The sequence below is a fragment of the Euprymna scolopes genome, chromosome 12 (assembly GCF_053919585.1).
Source record: "Euprymna scolopes isolate OS-2025 chromosome 12, ASM5391958v1, whole genome shotgun sequence".
Lineage (NCBI taxonomy): Eukaryota > Metazoa > Mollusca > Cephalopoda > Sepiida > Sepiolidae > Euprymna > Euprymna scolopes.
The window spans coordinates 263,463-286,862 of record NC_136493.1 but is presented as its reverse complement, the minus strand read 5'-3'; the positions used below and the strand labels follow the sequence as shown (position 1 = coordinate 286,862).

Genomic DNA, 23,400 nt, shown 5'->3' with positions numbered 1-23,400 from the left:
TCTGTTACTATGCACTTTGTGGTTACATTGCTATGCCTTTTTATGGCTATTTCACGCTTATAACGATTTCTTGCATTTATATATTTCTGCTTATTTTTACTTGACTTATTGTGAACGAATAACCAAAATTAATACAACATTCATGTAATGGTAGCTGCACAATTTGAAGTGAATTATTTGAGTGAGTGGGGCTGACTATAGTACTTCAATGCCTGCTTTGCACCATTTGGTTATCTCTTTGGAACACTAGTCAGCAGGAAGAGAAAAGATATTAGACAATGGGGTATATAGAATGTGTTCTCTAATTGTGTTCCAATAAGCTATTTGTACTATCTTGTCATTTTGAGCAATAGTTCCTTAACTTTGGATCAGGAATTAAGGGTGAGGTCTACTGAGATGACAAATTTATTTTTATTTCTGGGTAAACAATAGGCATTTGTCACACAATCCTCAGACACTGTAGTTAAGTCCAAAAGTGAAGCTTGCTAGTCTTCAAAATCTGAGAGAAGAGTTAGGAACATGACTGTTTGTGTAAGAGAAACTATGAGTACAGCATCTTGCTGCATCTGTGTAACTTGAGAAGCCAACCCTATTACTGGTGAGAACACAAACAACACCAAACATATGTATGTGGGTGTTAGTACCTAAGGAGAGCACTGCATCTATACTGTCAGAAACATGGTCTATTAATGTACAGTCTTGAGTCGAAGGAGAACAGTACAGGAAATAGTAGTAACTAATGCAGTGTTGAAAGGCGAGTCTATCACACATGAAGGCTTGATCACTTCATTCTAGTTTATGCTCTCTAGTTTAGGGAGGGTGTTATGAATATAGATTCAAAGTCTTTGCATATATTTGCCCAAAGCTTTATGGTAGAGAAGGAGGTATCTTGTAATGTTAAATCAGTGAGAGAGAGGATTGAGGAATGTAGGTTGCTTTCACAGGGAATTTACTAAGAGAAAAGATTCCATATAATTTAGACTACTTTGAAGCCAGTGGATATTTGTGAATGCTGTGTAGCACAATGATGTAGCCCCTTTTGAGGGAGCTGGAGGCTTCTACATTAAGTAACCTTGTGCCTAACTTGGTCTGTACTTGTGAGGTGCAGATGTGTTAAACAGGTGTTTGTGATTTTGAAAATGTTCTGCTATGACTCAAGCCAAGAATGACAGTTTGTTTATAATATTGAACCAAGGCAAAACGATATAAAACCTTAGAATCTGAAAGGCCAAAGCCGAAAAAACTCATGGATATAAAAACAAAACAATGTTTAAACATTATGTATGTATGTCCCTCCCCCTCCCTCTCTCCTTCACTCCCCTTCTCTCTCTTTCAATGAAGAAAGAGAGAATTAAAAATAATTTCATTGTTTTAAACAGTTGACGCTTGCATTCTGGAGTCAGTAAATGCGACATAGCATGCATCTGGTTTCAACTGGTTTTTATAAAAATATGCTCCTCATTGTTAAATCTTAAATAAATTATATTTTTATAAAAATGCATTTGTTCGCTATTTCTGTATAAGCGTTAAGTTTCAGCATGCTATTAATGCCGATGATGGGAAGATGCCTGTAACAACACAATGAAGACAAGAAGCAATCCATGCCAGCCAGTTATAGCCGACAACATCTCGACCCGTTGTGTTGATGTTTCTAACATGTGCCTATCGTTTAGATATCTTTAGATATCGTTTATTCACCCGGGGAGCTGGTTGCATTCCCAGGACATTCCTTAACCAAGTAACTCTCCTCAGAGAAGCAATAGTATCATAGCTAGAGTTAAGGGAGGATGCTAATTAGTTTTGTTTGGATGGGCGTCTGGTTTGATCAAGATTTTTATTTGGAATGTCATTTGATTTTTTTGATTACATATATGATTACACATGATAGTTTTAATTTGTGGGTAGAATATGTTACGCGAAGTGGGTCACTGTGATGCATAATATGCACACACAAGTAGACTATTAGGCAAGTCTTATCTCGATGGTTGTAGCTTCAAGAATGCCAATGAGAGTTAACTGCTGGGTCGCTGTCTATGTATGACATGGCACTACAACTAATCTGATATTATACAACTGATGATAGAGCAGCTGCGCTAAACACTACCAAAGCTCCTGCACTGTTAGTTGGAAACAAAAGATAGACAAACTGTGAAATCTGTGGGAGTTGAAACTCCTAGGCTAACTCGATTGTTGCCCTTTAACTCAGAAGAGTGACCTAGCTACGTCACTTCCTTTTTCTCATATTTCTTTCTCTTTTCTGCTGAACGCTCGACCAGTCAAGATGTGACAGAAATCGCTCCTGGTGGGGGCATCGATCACCCAGCCAGCCTCACTGACTAACTTGTCAGCCTATCGCAAGTAACAAACTCTTATTCTAACAAACTCTCAATCTTTCTACAATACCATTCTATCCTATCCTCCTCCAACAATTGGTAGACTGCTGACATGATATTTTTCAATTTGACTTGTCGAGCATTCAGCGGAAAAGAGAAAGAAATATGAGAAAAAGGAAGTGACATAGCTAGGTCCTCTTCTGAGTTAAAGGGCGACAATCGAGTTAGCTTAGGAGTTTCAACTCCCACAAACCTGTGCCCTCAATTTGTCTAAGAAGAGCAGCAAGACCAGTCAAGAAAACATATGTCGTATGTAAGCACCCTTAATTTGCAAATTTAGTGAAAGAGAGAAAGAAATTGGGAATGAGAAAACGGTATTCATTGTTTTAGTAAAGAAACAAGATTAACCAGTGATGTAGAGGATTATTATTGTGTAATTCTAACTGCTTTGTCTTTACCTCTTTTAGATCTTGTTCATTGTCAGTGGACAATAAACAACTGCTGGACAAATAGAGTACACTCTTATCTATGAACAAGACAACCGAATTCCAATTGAGCTACTATGCCTGCCATAGAGTCCCCCTTCCTTGCATGCAACTATATCACACCAGACCATGATGCAGCTATTGTGCCAGCACTCTTGACAACCCATGGTGCCATACACACTGTTGGTGCCTCTACTCATATGGCCACAGTTGAGAAGGTTAATCGGCCAACCATAACCTCAACCAGTACTAGCAAAGACTGGGTTTACTTTCAATTGCGATGGCATGATTATGTGGCCGCCATAAAGATATCCGATCACAAAGAAGTGATCCAACTATTGAAATGCTGTGAAGAGCCACTACATAGGGATCTCACTCATACATCAGGTGGGAAACTCACAGATGAACCCATGGATAAGGTCATGTGTGCCATCTAGAAGCTAACTGTCTGAGAAGAAAGCACAGTGGTTGTAAGGGTTACACTGCACATGAAGCAAGATTGTGATGAATCGGTATGCCATTTCGATGCTCGCCTTTGAGAACAGACAGGTATATGTAAGTTTGTAATAACATGCTCCAGCTGTAACTACAACGTGAACTACACTGACGTCATCATATGTGACATGCCAAGCCAAGGGATTATGGCTCATGATATTCAACTAGACCTCCTGGAAAATACAAACCAGGACATGTTATTAGAAGAGTTGTTTCAATTTATTGAGGCTAAAGTGATCTGCCTTGAAATTGTTAAACACCTATTCAATGGAAGCTGCACGGTCATCATACCAGAGAACTAAGCACGAACTTGATAAGCACAAACAAGGACTATATTCCTAATGTAGTAAATGCAGTCATGGCACAAAATGCACCACACATATCTACAGAACTCAATGCATAGCCTTTAGACACAAATGTGAACACTGTCATCAAGACAGCCACTTTGAAAACATATGTTGCAGTAAAGGAACTTCTAATTTTACTCTACCAACACAGTCCGAAAAGTTCACGAAAGGGAATGCTGTTTTGAACTCTCTATGTAATGTCAATGATGAGCCATTCAAGCCAATATCGGCCAGTCCTAACATCACCCACCCCTCGGATTTTTTTCTTATGAACACCTCATAAAATTTAGGTAAAAACTAAGATAAATCAGCATTTTCAGCTATATTTGAATAGCAGAACCCATTTTTCAGATGGTTAATTTTGTTCAAAAAATAAGAAATCTGTGTGCTCTATTTTAGAATCTGGATGTTTTAGAAAATTTGCAATTCTGGGACTAAAAATAATACTCCTGGGCCTAAATTTCACCCAAGTATGTTTTCAATGGTAATGATTCCAAAAATCATAGTTACAAAGGCAACAAATGAAAGGAAAGACCTCATTTTGATCAATTCATGTGCCACTGTTGCACTTTTGAAGAAGTCGTTTGGCCCTCCAAAGCAGAGCAACAAAAAGGATAACTGTGGTGCTTTTCATGAAAAACTTTTGGAAACTTTCATAAAAACAAAAAAATATTTCTTTGCATTACAACTATTCTAGTGATTATAATCCCTAAAATTTGGTATTTTTCAAAAACTTTCCTGGTTAAAGTGAGAAAATTGTGATATTTGCAACAGACTAAAGTGATCCCCTTGAGTAGTAGAACAAAAACACAGAATTTTAACTCTTTGGAACTCACTTTATAACTGAATTTTGCCATTAGAGATCTCCCCATATGCGGTATATTAGTTATTTGTTTATGATAAATGATTTTATTCCAAGTTGTGTTTGAGTTTTCAAAAGACAAAGCAATGCTGGCCAGGTTTTTGGCATTTTGTAAGTTGTTCTTTGCTTGTGATTTTCTTTATCAGTTTGTTATTGTTGAAGAGAAATTCAATGACTTCCTTATGTAGTTCCTGTATAATAATATCCAACACATTCAACTAAGAATAGTCTTCGGGTAGTCACATGCATACAACATATTTCAAAATCTTGGTCACACTTTGGAACAAAATTTTATGATTTTGAACAGGCATGAAAACCACATATTATAGATGTTCCTGGTCAAAATTTAATGGGAAATTCAAATCTGGGCATTTCAATGCAAAATCTGAAAATTTAAAAAATTATATACGGACCCAAGATATGAGAGCTGTGGGGTATATGCAAAAGGAAAAAAGAAAAGGTACCGTTTAAGGCTAGGTTATGGTTAGAAACAAAAACAAGAGAAACAAGTAATATACAACGTACCGGGCATATCTGCATTGCTCTTTGGGAAAGAAGGAAAGGATGGCTAGCTCATTTATATACCTGAATCGCATTTTGGAAAGGTAGTGCATGATGGGAGAAGCTATTTTTTTTGTGTTGTCTCTACCTTTTTTCTTTTTGATAGGAGGATATAAAAGCCAGGAAAAATTCCCTGCAATATACACAAAAAGGAAAGAGTCGTGAACATCTTCTCTTGAAAAGTATTTCATGTTGCTGGAGTTCAGATTATGCGATGTGACATTAGTGGTGAGAGGCCAGGTGTGGTCGATTGGAAAAGAAGAGGGCAGAAACGTGCTGTTATCAAGCGAGTGACTCACTCCTTCCCGAACCCCAGAACCGAATCCTGATTATAACCTCACAATTCAATTTTGGGTACTTTTTGGTAAAACATTCATGTAAAAAAAAAAAAACAAAACATTTTTTGAAGGCCAAAATTAAAAGTCTGGCTCATAGAAGAAGTTGTTCCTTATATGGATAGGCAACTTTTGTATGTGCTAGATTTTTAATTTAGGATTTCAGAAAAAAAGTGTTTACATTTTTGATAATTTTTCAGAAAATTTAGAAAAGGTCATAAATGTCAAAAATTCTTGGCAAGTATTTACTTATAAATTTGATAATTTCTTGTAGCCTAATGATATTGTTATTGATCAATTAAAGATCCATGGGTATTGCTGGAGGCAAAAAGTTTATATACCACAAATTATATTAAAAAAATTGCAAAAATCTGGAACATTTTGCCACATACCATTGTATTGAGCATAAAATACCTGTAACTAAGTTTTGACTTGGGTTCATTGCTTTTTTAGACGAATTTAAAGATGGCTCAGATATTGAGCAGTCATAAATACAATACGAAACCTGGATGGAAGTTGTGCCATCATTGTACCATAGATGCAAAGGATATGGAAGAGAGTTTGACTGAAGAAAGTCATGATTGCAGTATTGAGCTGAAGAAAGAAAAATTGAATGATAGTTTGACACATTCAATATTTTACCATTAAAAACTCATGGAGTGCAGAAATGAATGCAAATCAACATGGTACAGAAGAAACTGGAGAGGAGCTATGAAAAACAGAAAGAAATCACTGCTGAAATTCTTGACATTGGAAGTCCTGAACTTGAAAACAATACTGAGAACAGGGTGTGTGAAAGAGAACTGGTTGCCAAGGCAGCTGACTTGGATCATCTGCTTGATGCCATGATGAAAAATGGTATGAGTACAAATGACAAATTTCAACTGATGAATGACCTCTGAAAGTTGGTCATGCAAGAAGGTTGCAGATTACTTCAATGTATCTGAATACATATTCTGTGAAGCATGAGCACTTAAAACAAAACCGCAATATTATTTCATTACCTGACAAGATGAAATGAAGAGGTTTCTCCAAAGAAGGTTTTGAGTCTGTTCAAGCATTCTATGATGATGATGAATATTCGAGAATGATGCCTGGAGGTAAAGATTATGTGAGCATTGGCAACAAAATTAATGTGAAATCTTCTCTATACGGAGCGTGCAAGCAGAAATATCCAGACCACAAAATAGGAGTTTCTAAGTTTTGCAAGCTTTGCTCAAAATGGTGTGTCATTGTGTCCTAATCAGGTTCCTATTCCGTATGCGTTTGCACTTATCATCAGAATATAAAACTGATTGTTGATTGTTTGTTTGTGAACACTTCTGTTAAAACACAGTTAAAAAGGAAAGCTGAAAAATCTGAAGATACGAATACTGACAATGAAGCCACCCAACTCCCTAAGTTCAACATCACCAACAAGGACTTCATAGCTATGGTAGTGTGTGACACCACAAATCTTAAATGTATGGTGCATCACTGTTAAAACTCCTTGATATACTACTCTGGAAAAGTACATTCGTGACAAATTCATACAATTTGAAATTGATGAGGATATATCTTACAACCAGTGGCAGATGTACACAAGACAACCCTACAGACATTCACAGTTGATGTTAAAGATTTCATGGAATTGCTGGTGTATAGCATAATTTTACCATCCACTCTTGTATAGCAAAGAGTAAGGCTCAAATCCTCACACTAAGAAAGATGAGATCACTGAGGAAGAGTGCATAATTCTTCTGTACTTCGCAGAAAATTACCATTACGTGGTGCAGGATGAAATCCAGGAGTATCACTCGAATAAAGACCAGTGTACCATGCATCCTGTGGTGATATATTTCAAACAAGATGGAAAACTTGAAGAAAAATGTAGCAGGAAAACAAAATCAGCAACAGATAGGAAATAGTCAGTTTCGCCCGTTGAAGAGAGAAATCTCTTGGCTGTGATGACCGTAGAGAAAAAAGGAGACAGAAAAAAAAAAGAAAAGGCAGAAAAAAACTCGCTTCTTTCAGATTCGTAGTTTGTCACAAAGAACAATCCAACTGTCAGAACCACCTACGCACACTCTCCAAAACACTCCCTGACCTCTTCTCAACCTCCTGCCTTTATAGCGGCCGGGAATTATATATTTGCATAGTCGCGTGAGATCACACATGATTCTGCGAAAATTGCATAGGGTTAAAACAAATAAAAACCCATGGACGTCATCTTGGAACTCTCTTCTGCTCGGCCCACAACACAATAATAGACGTATCCAGGGGTAAGCTCTTTATTTCCCTCCATTTCAGTTATTGCCGATTCCACTACAAAACTTCAATACATTTCTTTGTGCATTATATCTGACGATCTTGACTATGACACCCCTTTCGTTAATGAATTGCAAAGAATTTTCATCACATGGATCAAGGAGAATTTGCAATAGATTAAAAGAACTGAATACTTCAGTGATGGCTGTGCTGATCAATATAAAAGTTGCAAGGCATTTCTCAAGCTTTGTCACCACAAATCTGATTTTGGCATTGATGCAACTTGGACATTCTTTGCAACCAGTCACAAGAAATCCCCTTGTGATGGAATTGAGTGTACTGCCAAGCATAAGATACTGCACGCCAAGTTTCAAATGCCTATCAACAATCAAATTTTAATATTCTGAGCAGTTGAGGAATACTGCAAAACATCAATCAAAGTAATTACTGTCCTCATCATTGACAAAGAACATATGGTATCAGTAGGAGAAATCTTGTATCTCCTGTACCAGTTCAGTGATACCATCCCTGGAACTAAAAGTTGTCATCACTTCATTCCAACATCCCAATACACAATCCAAGGAAAATAATCAAGTATCAACACAACAATCTTTGTTGATTATTCCTTCCTGGCCATGCCAGCACCAAAGAATGAGATACTAGACTCTCAAGTGCAATGACTACATCACTTGCATCTTTGCCAGGGTTTGGTGGTTGGCATTAACTGAGGTTATAAATAAGAATGAACAAGACCTCACTTGCAAATTCCTGCATCCACATGAGCCATCAGCTCAATTTCACTGACCTGGTACAGATGATAAGGGATGGATTCCATTGAACAAGATAATCATGAAGGTCATGACACAAAACATGTTATCAAATGGAAGAACATATTTCATCACAGATCAGGAAAAAAAAAAACAAAACCCAGAATTACTTTGATAGATGTTGAAAGTACTTAGATTATTTACTTCTGATGATTTTATATATATTAGTTTGTATATTTCACAGTAATGCATATGTAATCTGTTGAACTGCCAAAATTCTCCTGGTGCTTAAGATGACAAAGCCAAAATTTCTGTAAATACAGGGTTCTGAATGTGTGGTGGGGACATTTTGGGCAGCAATTTGAGATCCATAACCCTGTGGAGAGGGGATAAAGCAATGTTTTGGAGCTATTTAGACCGAGAGGAATTGCTTTACATTTGTTAAGAGTAATACAAAATTTAGACCAAAATTTTCTGGCTGAGGTGGGGAATTCCACTGCCCTCACTACAGTGGGAAACTCTGAAATAAGAGCAGATTTGCTGGTATGCAAGCTCTCACTTGACATTCTGACCTATGTTTTCCGCAAAGCTTTCTGTGTTTTTGTTCTACCACTCAAGATCACACTAGTCTGTTGCAAATATCACAATTATCTTACTTAAACCCAGAAATTAAAAAAAAAAAACCCACCAAATCTGGTGTTTAAGTATGCCAGAATAGTGGTAACACCAAGAGATATTTTTTGATTTTATGAAAGTTTCACCCATGTTATTTAAAAAAATCCAAAAGTTGTTTCATGGAAAGCACCACATTTATCTTTTTTGTTGCTCTGCTTTGGAGGGCCAAACGACCTCTTTAAAAGTGCTGCAGTGGCACATGAATTGATCAAAATGAGGTCTTTCCTTTCATTTGTTGCCTTTATAACTATGATTTTTGGATTCATTACCTTTGAAATTTAGGCCCAAGAGTATTATTTTTAGCCCCCAAAAAGGAGATTTTCTAAAACATCCAGAATCTAAAATAGGGTGTTGTGCCACACAGATTTCTTATTTTTGGACTAAAACCAACCATCTGAAAAAATGAGTTCCGTTATTCAAATGTAGCTGAAAATGCAGTTCTTAGTTTTTACCTAAATTTCATGAGGTGTTTATAAGAAAAAAATCTGAGGGGTGTGTAGTGTCAAGACTGGATGATATAGGCAAGAATGACTGATGGTTCATCTAAAAGTAAAACCCGCAGGACCAACAGTGGATGGCATAGATAACAACAGACCAGCATACAACTCGATCACCACATATATGACAGTCTTTCCAACACTTGGATAAAGCAGAACTCCAAACCTCAATGATTCATAAATCTAACAGTAGAGGCTTTTCCCGGAGATCACTCAGCTTTGGATGTTGACTTACGGGCACATTCTGTGGCCATTAGTATACCAGCCGTGGCCAACACCAGCTGTCAAAGTTGCTCTGCTGGTCTCAAACTGGCCCACCACTTTTGGCTACATGAATCGAACTTAATCTCAGTAACGAGGCGCATGCATACAACTACTTATCAAAATATTGGGAGCCATTTTACTGCACCTCTCTAGCAGAAATCAGTATGGACAACTGGTCGAAATTATATATATCACCCCATCATCAGATAAATTATTTCTAAGCAGAGAAACTTGTGCAGATCTTGACTTGACTGCTCCTGATTTTCCAACCGCACGACATGCACACTCAAAATGCTGCCACCATAGGTGAAACAAACAGGGCAACTTGCAGATGCCCAATGCGCCATCTCCACTACTAACTGCACTACCATACACAGCAACAGAGGAAAACCGTGTGAAGTTTCAATGGTTTCTTCTTGATCTCTATGGCACCAGCATATTTAACACATGTGAACATCAAACATTACCTATGATGGATTGTTCACTGCTAAAGCAAATGGTGGACCCAGATGCTGAGCCTATAGTTCATCATATGCCTATCCTGGTTCCCATATATTGTTGGTGGGAGGAAGTCAAAAAAGGAATTGACAGAGACATTGAATTGGGAGTACCAATTGGCGAACCTGTCACCTGATGTCATAGAATGGTGATTTGTGCAAAAAAAAAAAAAAAAGAAGCCAACCAAAACACACAGTCGATCTTCAAGCCCTAAATGCAAATCGTGAAACACATCATACACCATCTCCATTCCTCCAAGCGTGATCAGTGCCATCTGGTAAAAAGAAGACTGTTCTCAATGCATGAAACGGTTACCACAGTGTATCCCTCTGTGAGGAAGACTGCCATCTTACCACATTTATCACTCCTTGGGTCGATATCGCTACAGAATGGCACTCCAGGGCTACATTGTTTTTGGTGACGGATACACACAAGCTATGATGAGATTTTTGTGGACATACCAGACAAATAGAGTACACTCTTTTCTAGGTTCCCCTCTAATAATAAGTAGAAATGGTGTAACTATAAAGCATGGGTCGCAAACCAATTTGTTTTGGTAATTAATTTGTTTTAAACATGAATAAAATATGGTTAAAAAATACCCAACTAATATAGAGAAAATATTGAAAAATTCATTAAAGTTGGTTGATTTCCTAAATTTTGGTGAATTTAAAGTGAAGGAAAATTTTTTTTTTTACATTTTGGAGATCGGACATTCATTTTGCTCTAATGACTTGTTAAAAAAGTTGCTTTCCCACACATGCGCCTGAGACTGGTCACTTCTAATATTTCAGATTTTTTTTTTTTGCAGTCTGTGTGGGTATTGTCAACTCTTTTTCCACAGTATACTTTATTTAAAAAAATATATATTTTCTATAAACACTAAAATTGGCAACTATGTTACTGTGCTGAAAAAATAATTATATTATTTAGAAAGCCATTCTTAACATGAGGATGGGAAGGTGTTTTTTAAAATTATTCTGTGCTTTTACCTAGCAAATTATTAAACAAAGATATCGTAAAACTTGAACTAGCTTTGAATATACTATTAAAAAAATATCACAGTAACATGAATGCATAAGCACACTACAATAGGTGCATCAGAATTTTGGGGGAAGTTTTGACACCCCTAACAAAAAACTGTGAATAAAATATAAAAAACTTGTAATTTCTCTTTTAAAAGTGGGTTGTTTCTTTTCTTTATGGAATATAGTTCCAAAATAAACTATTAAAGTTGTTTAAAAAATAATAGAAATATTATTTTTTATTTTTTAAAAAACAGTGTTTACAAAGTGCTGGCGCCCCTTCATGCAGACATTTTTTTACGTAATGAAATCAATAGAATTTTACGAGTTAAATATTTTTCGATTTTTAAACGTTAAAAATCTATCAAAATTTTTCTATTGGTTTAATTTTTACGATATTTTCAGGGTCAATGTGAAATTTTATGCTCTTTCCAATAAACTAAATATAATATTTTAGACAAACGTTTTTTGTAAAATTCACCCCCCCATTTTGAAATGTCTATTAGAATTTAAATAATTAATTTATTCACCAAAGTTTTATATCTCACAAATTGAAAATAAAAGATCAATAAATAAAATATTCTAATTTAAAACAACAAAAAAGAAGTGTTTTTTGGAAATTTACCTGTAAAGTGCTTAGATTGTCAAGTAAATATTGAACGCTGATGACAATTTTTTCTATTTCATTCAATGTTTTTTTAGATATTTAAAAAATGAATTCACTCGATGAAGTAGAATTAAAATATATTAAATCAAAGATTCATGTATTTCTTTAAAAGAATACAAAAAATAGAAATTTGGTTGAGCAAATTTTTTGTAATTGGCACAAAACCCATGAATTAAATGTTCATATTTTTTAAATATGGTAGCACATACTGACCACTTATATACATAAGCATTCATTTATTTTATACAAAACTGAATAAAATATGCTTATAGTAAAAAAAAAAGTGTTTTTGTTCGTTATTATTACATTAAATGTTTGTTTATTCATATAGTTACTATCGAGATTACTAATGTGTTTTTACGTTTTTGAAATAATTATTTTTGTCACTTTTCTGCTTCCATATATAACAAATCGACGAACTTCCGGTTTCGCTAATGGTTGATAACATATGCCCAAAAAAAAAAAAAAAAAAAAAATGTTTTCTGGGACTTGTTGTTTAAAAATCCTGTTATTTAAAAAATACATTGAATATAATATATAAATATGGACAAATTCTTATACATAAAGAATAGAAGCACCCATAGCTTAGTAATTTTGAACAGGTAAGTGATTTTTTGGCAGTTATATATATTTATTAGATTTCGATGAAGTTAAATTTGTTGATTTTCGTGCAATCTTTTTTAAAGAAAACCGATGGGAAAAAAATTGTATATTTTTCGATTAAACCTTTAAGGATTTTAAAATTTGGTCTTTGCTCATTTTATTGAAATAAAAATTAGGGTTTGAAATTACATTTTCATATTGTTATAAGCTTGTAGACATGGAGAGTCTATTTAATCAAATGTTTGCAATGGCGACTTGCCCCAAAATTCTGATACACCTAACGCTACAATGTATTTATTTATTGTGCATGACGTTTTAAATAGCGCGGGTGAGCTATATTTAATTGAATCACTACCTTTGATAAGAAATCAATGTATTTGTAACGTTTTCAAGACATTCGCAAACTTCAAAAAACAAAATAAAAAAATTACCTGATTGGAACGTATTCGGCAATCTTGAAATTACGCTCGGCAAAGTTGAAAGTAAATTCAACAACTCTAGAAGGGTCACACCGTCAAATAATGTTTTATTTTGTTAAGAAAAAACGAAACAATTTTTAGAAAGTATATGACAGAAAAACGAACAATATAAAACAAAATAAAATCTGAAATAATGAACCACGTAAACAAAATATAAATTCTACCTTTTTTTCCCTAATTTCTGTGATTATTAACACGTAGTCAGTTGTCATATTTCAGATTTATAAATCATTTTTATAATAAAACAATGCATAAAAGTAAAATATTTAATAAATATTTTAAAACTTTAATAATTCATAATATCATGATAAAATTTTAGGGTTTGTATTACTGTACAGATTCGAAAAATTTGTCAAAAAACAAATATATAACAAATAAATGTTATCAAAGGCATGATAAGTTTCTTTTCTACCTAACTGGACATGTTTTTAGTGTTTTTATTCAATGTAAAACATGTTTATTCAGCTCGAAAAACATACAGCATTTACCGATGTATTGAAAAATTTAAAATGGCACCCGAATCTCTCTTTAACACGGTAATTTTGGAAAAAGGAGTTAAAAATAAAAAATATGCTGTTCAAACCCCACCGAATATATGTCAGCCTATGCCACGGTAACATATATTGAGCGAGTTTTTAACTATATTTTGTCTAGTTTTTTTTATTTATTTGTAACACCTTTTCTCAAACTTACAGTGTCACAGAGAGATTTGGGCGCCATTTAAAACTTTCCAATACATTGGTAAACATTGTATGTTTTTAGAGCTGAATAAACATGTTACATTGAATAAAAACACTAAAAACATATCCAGTTAGGTAGAAAAGTAACTTATCTTGCCTTTGATAACATTTATTTGCTATATATTTGTTTTTTGACAACTTTTTCGAATCTATGTGTACAGTAATAAAAACCCAAACTTTAATAAATAGTAATATAGTGATAAAACTTTAATAATTCGTAATAGCGTGATAAAACATTAATAATTCGGTGCTAGTGCACTTACTGATCCGCGCTATTTTTCAAATCGTATTTCCAACTTTAATTAAAGTTTTATGATATGTTTTTTTTTTTTTTTTTTTTGGTACTAGTGCAGAGAGTGACCCGGACGTAAATAATAACGTTATTATTTAAAAAGCCATTCTTAACATGGGGAGGAGAGGGTGTTTTGTACCTATTCTATACTTCAACCTTACACAATTGAATAAAAAAAAAATATACCATAAAACTTGGAAATACGATTTAAAAAATAACGCGGATCACTCTCTGCTGCACTAGCACCGTTTTTTTTAATTTTTTTTTTTTAATTCAATTGTAAGGTTAAAGTATAGAATAGGTACAAAACACCCTCCCCTCCCCATGTTAAGAATGTTTTTTTAATAATAACGTTATTATTTCAGCCCGGATCAATAAATGCACTAGTAACAATAATTCGTAATATCGTGATAAAACTGTTTTATTTTGTTCATTTTTCTGTTAAACCAATGATATACTTTCTAACGATTTTTTCGTTTTTTGTTAAATAAATAGAAATAGTTATAAATATATAAACATTTATATTTTGTTCGTTTACTTTTTTTAATCAAGTGTTTACGTCAAATTCGTTTAATATAATTTTACGAACAAAATAACACATGATTTGACGGTGTAAAATACTGAGGTGATGAGTTGTCGAACTTATTTTCGACTTGGCCTGGCGTAAATGCACGGCGAGGCTGCCAAGTATTATATAATTAACAGTTTTCGTTTATGCAAACATGGAATGTAAACTTAAACAAAACCAAAGGGAAATATAATAATTTGGGGTACTCATACACTTATTGATCCGTGCTGAAATAATAACGTTATTATTTAAAAAGCCATTCTTAACATGATGAGGGGAGGGTGTTTGTACCTATTCTGTACTTTAACCTCACAATCGAATAAAAAAAAAACAAAAAAAAAACGGTACTAGTGTAGTTAGTTATCTGTGCTGAAATAATAACGTAATTATTTAAAAAAGCCATTCTAAATATGAGGAGGGGAGGGTGTTTTTACCTATTCTGTACTTTAATCTTACAATTAAATTTAAAAAAAAACAAACAACATTTAATTAAACTTGGAAATACGATTTAAAAAATAGCGCGGATCAGTAAGCGCATTAGCACCTAATTTGGATGTGCCACTGTAGTAAAATAAGAACTCTAAAAAGCGATTAAATTCATGTGATACTTACTTTTTGTTTGGCAATCTGCTTTCAACAAAGAAACGATTAGATGACGTATTAATTATAACGGGAGGAGTTTGTGGTTTAAGATGGCGCCCGGAAAACAAGTTCGCAGAAAAATAAATAAATAAATAAATAAAATAAAAGTAAATAAACAAAATAAAAGTAAATAAATAAAATCTACTTTTTTTTTTGACTAATGCGTTTAGACGGCCTTTAAAAATAATATGGAAGAAGAAATTTTGAAAAAAAAAAAAAAAAAAAAAAAATTAACATGAGTGCGGGATTAAATGTATCAGAAATTTGGAGGAATTTTTGACACCCCCTAACAGAAAACTGCGAATAAAATATTAAAAAAAAAACCCTCATAATTTCTCTTTGTAAAGTTGGTTGTTTATTTTCTATATGGAATATACTCCCAAAATAAACAATTGTTTAAAATTATATACTCCCAAAATAAACAAGTTGTTTAAAAATAATAGAAATATTATTTGCTAAAAAACAGTGTTTACAAAATGCCGGCGTGCCTTCATGCAGCCATTTTTTTACATAATAAAATCAATAGAATTATTGTACGAGTTAAATATTTTTAAATTTTTAAATTTTAAAAATCTATCAAAATTTTTCTATGAGTTCAATTTTTGCGATATTTTCAGGATCAATGTGAAATTTTTTTATGCTCTTTCCAATAGACCAAATATAATAGTTTAGAGAAACTTTTTTTTTAAATTTACGTCCCCCCCATTTTGAAATGTCTATTAAAATTTAAATAATTAATTTACTCACCAAAGTTTTATATCTCTCAAATTGAAGATAAAAGATCAATACAGAAAATATTCTAATTAAAAAAAAAGAAAAAAAAAGAATAGTTTTTTTTGGAAATTTACCTGTAACGTCCAAAGTGTAAAACCTTTTTTATTAAAAAAAAACACGTTGATTTTTTTTTTAATGAAAGCTCATGTTATGCTTACATCGTCAAGTAAATACCAAACGCTGAAGGCAAATATTTCTATTTCATTGAATGTTTTCTTTTTTTTAGATATTAAAAAAAAAAAAATAGTCGATAAAGAAGTATTAAAATATATCAATCCAAAACTCGTGTATTTCATTAAAAGAATTAAAAAAAAAAAATCGATGTGTAAAGTCGAACAGAATGAAAGAAGAAAGCGACCACGTGTCTACGTGTGTTATTTTACCTGCTGGGAGGATCACAGGGAGGGCAGAAATTAAAAATGGCGGCTGTGGTTTTTGTAAGATTATTGAGCGATGATGTCAGGCCTCACGTGACTGTTTTTCTGGCCGCCGATTGGCTGATGACGAACGCTTGGACAATAAAAGGAGTATGTTCAGAAGATCGAGGACAGTGTGTTGCATCAGTATGATTATAAGTTCGACGTGTGTGTTAATCAACTGCCATAGTTGCGAAACAAATTCATGATGAAGCGGATTTTTTGTTCTAGGGAAAAAACATATAAGTGAATTTTCGTTTCCTTTTTAACTATGGAGGATGAAAAATACTAATTTTGGTTAACACACGCAATAAAAAAGAGACATTATTTATGTCCCTTGGACGAATCCGTACTTCATAAAATTAATTTTTGCAGCAGCAGCTATTTACAGCTTTGCGCAAAACACGTTGCGAAAATGCGATTTTCTACGACCCTCGCTTTAAATAATCCTTTTATTTAAAAAATACATGGAATTTAAAATATAAATATGGATAAATTTTTAACGATGAAGGATGGAAGTACCCATTTAATAGTATATTTTTTTAAGTATATTTTTTTATCGTTATTTGCGAGCCTATCCTTGTTTTATCGTTATTTCCATGGCAGGTGCTCGTCTGAACTCCAATCTCTGGTTCCCCCTCGCCAATCTTTCACGAAAAACACCCGTCTAGTTGAATCCACTGTGAAAAATTTCCCCCACTCTATATCTGTGCCTAAATCAAAACGTGGATTCCATGAACAAAGCTTCTTTCTTAGAACTACACGCCTGTGGAACTCTGTTCCATCTGCCTGCTTCCCACCGGACTACAACTTGGATGTGTTCAAGTCCAACGTTAACAAATTCCTAATGGACCGCCCACTTAAGTAAACACTTCATCAAATCTCCACACTAACGTAATGTACTTGCAATAACCCTTATCTCTGAGTGGCTTCCGGGCCTTGATTAGTGGTGATCACTGGGTAAAAAAAAAAAAAAGTGATTTTTTGGCATTTGTATATATACATATATTTATAAGCAAGTCAAAATATGTTGATTTTCTTTATATATATATTTTTTTTAAAGAAAACCGCTTTAAAAAACAAATATTGCATAATTTGGTATTAAACCTGTTGTTCTTTTAAAAATTTGGTCTTTGCTCCTTTAGTTGAAAAAAATATTAGGGTTTGACATACATATTTCAAGTAGTTATAAGCTTCTAAAAATAGTATGTTGAATTATTAAAGTTCTGATCATCATTTTTAATGGCCACTTTCTGATACACCTAGTGAGGGATCACTTTCCTATATAAATTTAACATAAAATGAGCACCCACTTCTTGGCTACCTAGCGTTCAACGAGACATGTCACTAGGTATCTCCAAAACAATGTGAAAAACGAAGCGCATGTTCTCGTGACGTCAGACGTGTAAACTATACGAACTATGTAATGTGCATCCAGGAGACAAGCGCCCGCGTGTTTGTGTGTTGTGTGGGTGCGTAAGAGAGACGGACGAAAAGGAAAGACTTACCTTGGGACTGGCTCGGCGTCGCGACCGAAAATAGATAAAGAAAGATCAAGATGGCGGGCGCCGACTTTTGTAAAGGATGATATCTCGCAAAGTCACACGAATTCTCGCAATATGCAAATTTAGTCATTCTACAACGGCCATAAAAGCGGGTGATTGAAAGATGTTGGGAGAGCGATGATTGACTTGGTCGGGAATCGTGTTGCTGTTGCTTCTCGTGCCGTGTGAGGATATCTTACCGTTGTTGGGTCCAGTCTGAGTAACCGTTCGTGTCCGTCTAGGCACCTTGCTAGTTGGATTCTGTGCAGAACCGGTGTTTACTGGTTATTGAATTGCTTTACGTTGCTGCAACATTATACATCTACGGAGGGCGCAGTACTTTTAAAGGATTTTCCTTATACATCTACAGAGGGCGCAGTAATTTTTTTAAAGGACTTTCCTTACACATTTTTCTACAAGCTATTTCGGCTATTTGGCCTCTAGGACTATGACCGAGTCGAAATTCGACTTAAAGCTCATACCCGAGTTTGATGGGTCCACGCCCATTGTCGTCTGGGTTGAAAGGGTCGAGCTGACGTGCGACCTTTGTGAGGTAAAAAGGGTACACACTGTGATTCCCCTGAGATTGGCTGGGGGTGCCTTGAGTGTATATCAGCAACTCAGTGCTGCCGAAAAGGGAGATGTCACCGCAATTAAAGCTGCGCTGTACAAGGCATTCGCCATGGATCCTTGTATGGCCTATGAAAAATTTGCTTCCCGAAAACTTCTACCGGAGGAAAGAGTGGACGTTTTCTTCGCGGAGTTAAAGAAACTCGCAGTCCTATTCAGTGGAGGGGTGTCAGAGCGGACTCTCTCGTACGCGTTTGTTTGAAGCAGCTACCGAGAGCCTCAACCAGCATTTCAACAACGACCATGGAACACTTGATGGAATGTGCTTGAGCCATCATCAAAGATGAGGAGGACCTGGGGGAACCAGTTGTGATGGCGACACAGACAGACCAGATTGGCGCTCGGGAGATTCCCAATCAGAACTCTGCAAGCAATGGGAAATGTTTTTGCTGCGGCCAACGTGGACATTTTGCAAGGAATTGCACCAACAGGGGGCGTGTGCGCTGTTTTAATTGTGGCGGTTTGGGGCATCTAGCCCAAAACTGTGCGGGAAATGTACAGGGGAGAGGACGTCAGCGCCGCCCTGCTCCCCGAGCAAAATTTGAACAAGGCGTAACCAGTGATGACCGTCTATGTAAACAGGATACCCTGCTCAGCACTTCTCGACTCAGGCTGTTCGCATACTATAGTGAGCGCCAGGCTGTGTCAAAGTTGGACTAAGAGAAAGATCAAAGTCACCACGATAGGAAGCAAGACCCAGACATGCTGTGGAGCTGGAACTGTCGAGATCTACACAGACACCGGTGCAGCCACTAAGATCAATGTGCTCGTGACCCAAGGAAATCTCCTGGGGTTTGACCTGTTGCTCGGATACGATGCCATCAAGGTGCTGGGGGGAGTCGCAATTCATCGGGATGGAAAAGTGCGATTCTTGGAGGCCCCAATGTGTGCAGCGCTCCACATCGATCGGCCGGATTTTACAGTGGACTACGACTCTCGCAAGAGGGCCTGGATTGCATCTTGGAAATGGATCGAGGGAATGGCACCGACTAAACTCAAGAATGGGGTTGCAGAGTACCCTATACCCAGTGAAGCCCGAGCAGAATACGAAAGGGAACTAAAGGCGTGGATCCAAGATGGCTGGTTAATCCCCTACCCTGAGGACAAGCTTGGGCCTCCCAAGGGTCTAATACCCTTGATGGCAGTAGTCCAGCATAACAAGTCGAAAGTACGGCCCGTGCTGGACTATAGGGAGCTTAATAAGCATATTGAAGCCTACACTGCCGATGCTGACGTATGCGCCAGCAAGTTGAGGGAATGGCATCAGAAAGGCACTAATGTCTCGATATTGGATTTGCGAAAAGCCTATTTACAGGTGCGAGTTGATGAGACGTTGTGGCCGTTCCAGACAGTTTGGTTCCAGGGGCAGAGGTACTGCCTTACACGCCTCGGCTTTGGTCTAAATGTGGCACCACAGATCATGAAGACTATTGTCAACACAGTATTGTCCCAAGAAAAGCCCATGAGGGACTCAACGTCAGCTTACATTGATGACGTATACGTCAATGAAGATGTACAGTCTGCGTCGTGTGTCAAAGAAAAGTTGGCTCAGTTTGGTCTGGAATGCAAGAATCCCGAACGTTTGAGGGATGGAGCACGTGTATTGGGATTGGATGTTTATGAAGAAGATGGCACCCTACAATGGAGGCGTGGCAGTGAAATTCCAAGCATCCCCAACATCGTTACAAGGCGGACCGTTTTTTCTTGGTGTGGAAAACTTGTTGGTCACTTACCGGTCTGTGGCTGGCTCCGCGCAGCTGTTGGTGTAATTAAACGCAGAGCAAATTTAATAACCACGGGTTGGGATGACATATCCGATGATGTCCTACTAACTCTGATAATTAAAGAGACACTGGAGAGAGTGAACAAGAAGGACCCTGTCTGTTGGTGGTGGTGTGTTAACGGAGACAACGTAGGTGTGTGGGTTGATGCCAGTTCTTTGGCGTTGGGAGTATCGTTGGAGCAAGGAGGAAACGTGTTCGAGGATGCATATTGGCTGCGGCCCGTAACAGATTCTCAGCATATCAACCTGGCAGAGCTGGACGCTGTTGTAAAGGGGATAAATCTGGCCCTGCAGTGGCAGTCTAAGAAGTTGACCTTGTACACAGATTCTCTCTGTGTCTACCACTGGGTGTCTGACACACTTTCAGGACGGACACGAATCCATACCAAGGCAGCAAGTGAAATGTTAATACGGAGAAGGCTAGACACGCTAAAAAACCTGGTATATGAGTATGGGCTATCACTGAGCGTCACTCTGATGCCATCACATTGTAATCGTGCTGACCAACTGACCCGAGTACCTCACAAATGGTATGAAGCCGCGAAGATGGGAATGGAGATTACTGCTCGATCTTGTGCAGTTGCAATCGACCCATGTCAAATACAAAAAATTCATGCACAGAGCAGACATCCGGGTATCAAGAGGACCCTTTATTTTGTGAGGCGTGTATACCCAGCAGTGATCAAGATGGATGTCAGACAGATCATCAGAAATTGTGAGGCTTGCCAGTCTATTGATCCTGCACCAGAGCGATGGAAGAAGGGTCGATTGGAAGTTGAGAGTGTGTGGCAGCGGCTGGCCATGAATATTACCCATTACAGTGGCAAGCCCTTTCTAACTCTCATTGATTGCGGGCCTACGAGATTTGCGGTGTGGCAGCAGATGACCAGACAGGATTCGGCAAATGTTGTTCGCCACCTATCATCCATTTTTTCTGAGCGAGGTGCGCCGGAAGAGCTCCCGACTGACAATGATGCAGCGTTTTGTAGCCAGCAAGTCCGGCAGTTGTTAGATGAGTGGGGCGTCCGACTACGGTTGCGATGTGCGCATGTGCCATCAGGAAATGGCATTGCTGAAAGAAGCCACCGCAGCATCAAGAGAATTGCTGCCAGGAAGCGATGTACTATTATGGAAGCCACATATTGGTACAACATTATGCCAAAGGACGGGACGTCTCCTTCAACCGCACCTGCGAATGCTATTTACACATACCGAGTAGGAGTGAAGGGAATCAACACTACGCAGCCAGCCGACGAGGGAACATGTAACAGATATGAAGTGGGAGATCCAGTGTGGGTGCGGCCCCCAGGAAATCGGTGCACCGACAAGTTTAAGCGAGGACAAATATCTGGAGTGATTAGCCAGCAGTCTGTTTTGGTCGATGGAACCCCACGACATGTGCGAGATCTTCGCCCAACCCGAGGTGCGTCACACAACTACAGAAGAAAGCAGTGAAGCGTCTAGTGATGAGCTGCCGATGCACGGATTCAGTGAGCCCCCTCCAGAGACTGATAACGATACTTCATCTGATGAGGCGGAACGAGATCCAGAGCCTGAATCTGAAACAGTGAATGTACCTCTTCACAGAAGCATACGCACTAAAAGGCCACCCCACAGTGCTCTCTATGTGATCATCAGATCAGGGGGGAGTGTAATGTGCATCCAGGAGACAAGCGCCCGCGTGTTTGTGTGTTGTGTGGGTGCGTAAGAGAGACGGACGAAAAGGAAAGACTTACCTTGGAACCGGCTCGGCGTCGCCGACCGAAAATAGATAAAGAAAGATCAAGATGGCGGGCGCCGACTTTTGTAAAAGATGATATCTCGCAAAGTCACACAAATTCTCGCAATATGCAAATTTAGCCGGCCTACAACGGCCATAAAAGCGGGTGATTGAAAGACGTTGGGAGAGCGAGGATTGACTTGGTCGGGAATCGTGTTGCTGTTGCTTCTCATGCCGCGTGAGGATATCTTACCGTTGTTGGGTCCAGTCTGCGTAACCGTTCGTGTCCGTCTAGGCACCTTGCTAGTTGGATTCCGTGCAGAACCGGTGTTTACTGGTTATTGAATTGCTTTACGTTGCTGCAACATTATACATCTACGGAGGGCACAGTACTTTTAAAGGATTTTCCTTATACATCTACAGAGGGCGCAGTAATTTTTTTAAAGAACTTTCCTTACATATTTTTCTACAAACTATGGAAAAGCAGAAGCGACTTAATGATTCTTTAAAATCTTTGTTTATCTTCTTCTGTAATATATTGGACAGAATTATCTCCCTTACACTTCGATGAAACTATTGATGCTCTTTATCACTAGAGGGCGTAACAGTCTCTTACAGTGTTTTTGTAAATAAAGCGAGCGTGCAACGGGCATTTTGTTTCAGCATGTGCTAACAGCTCATTCATCTATAATGTTAATTTTGTCTTGCGCGTTGTTATTCATGTGTAGTGTTAATGTTGATACATTTTAATTGGTGACGAGGAACGAATAATGCGGAGGAGTAACAATACAATTTAAAAATAAAAGCGGTGAACACCCACAACCCAACAAACCAGTAAAAGTTGCTGAGGAGCGGATAAAAATGGCGATGCTTGGCGCAATACAAGAATGGAATTGTACCGAAGAAGAATGGTCGCACTATATTGAAAGAGTACATTTATTTTTACTGCCAATGATGTATTGAATGAAGGTAAGAAGCGTGCAATATTTTTGTAGGTTATTGTGGCAAAACTTTATGCTATTCTCAGGGGTTTAGCCGAAAACAGGCCTGAGCAGAAAACATTTGAAGAGCTGTGCATTCTGATGGCGAGACACATTAGGCCGGCCCCCAACGTGATACATGAACCTTTCTTATTCAACACGAGGGGCAAA

The 23,400-nt window shown here is 37.0% G+C and overlaps 1 protein-coding gene across 3 annotated transcripts in view; it reads right to left on the bottom strand.

The window, feature by feature from the left end:
• LOC145291136 (uncharacterized) overlaps positions 1-15,433 on the bottom strand; it is a 91,545-nt gene extending 76,112 nt beyond the window's left edge. For 2 of the 3 annotated variants that reach the window (XM_080136652.1, XM_080136657.1), the window contains exon 1: positions 15,353-15,432. The gene's annotated coding sequence lies outside the window, so the exon portion shown is untranslated. Of the gene's footprint in view, positions 1-13,092; positions 13,159-15,352 lie in introns of all 3 variants that reach the window. The other variant, XM_080136653.1, reaches the window with a different exon arrangement.
• Positions 15,434-23,400: the final 7,967 nt, after the last annotated feature.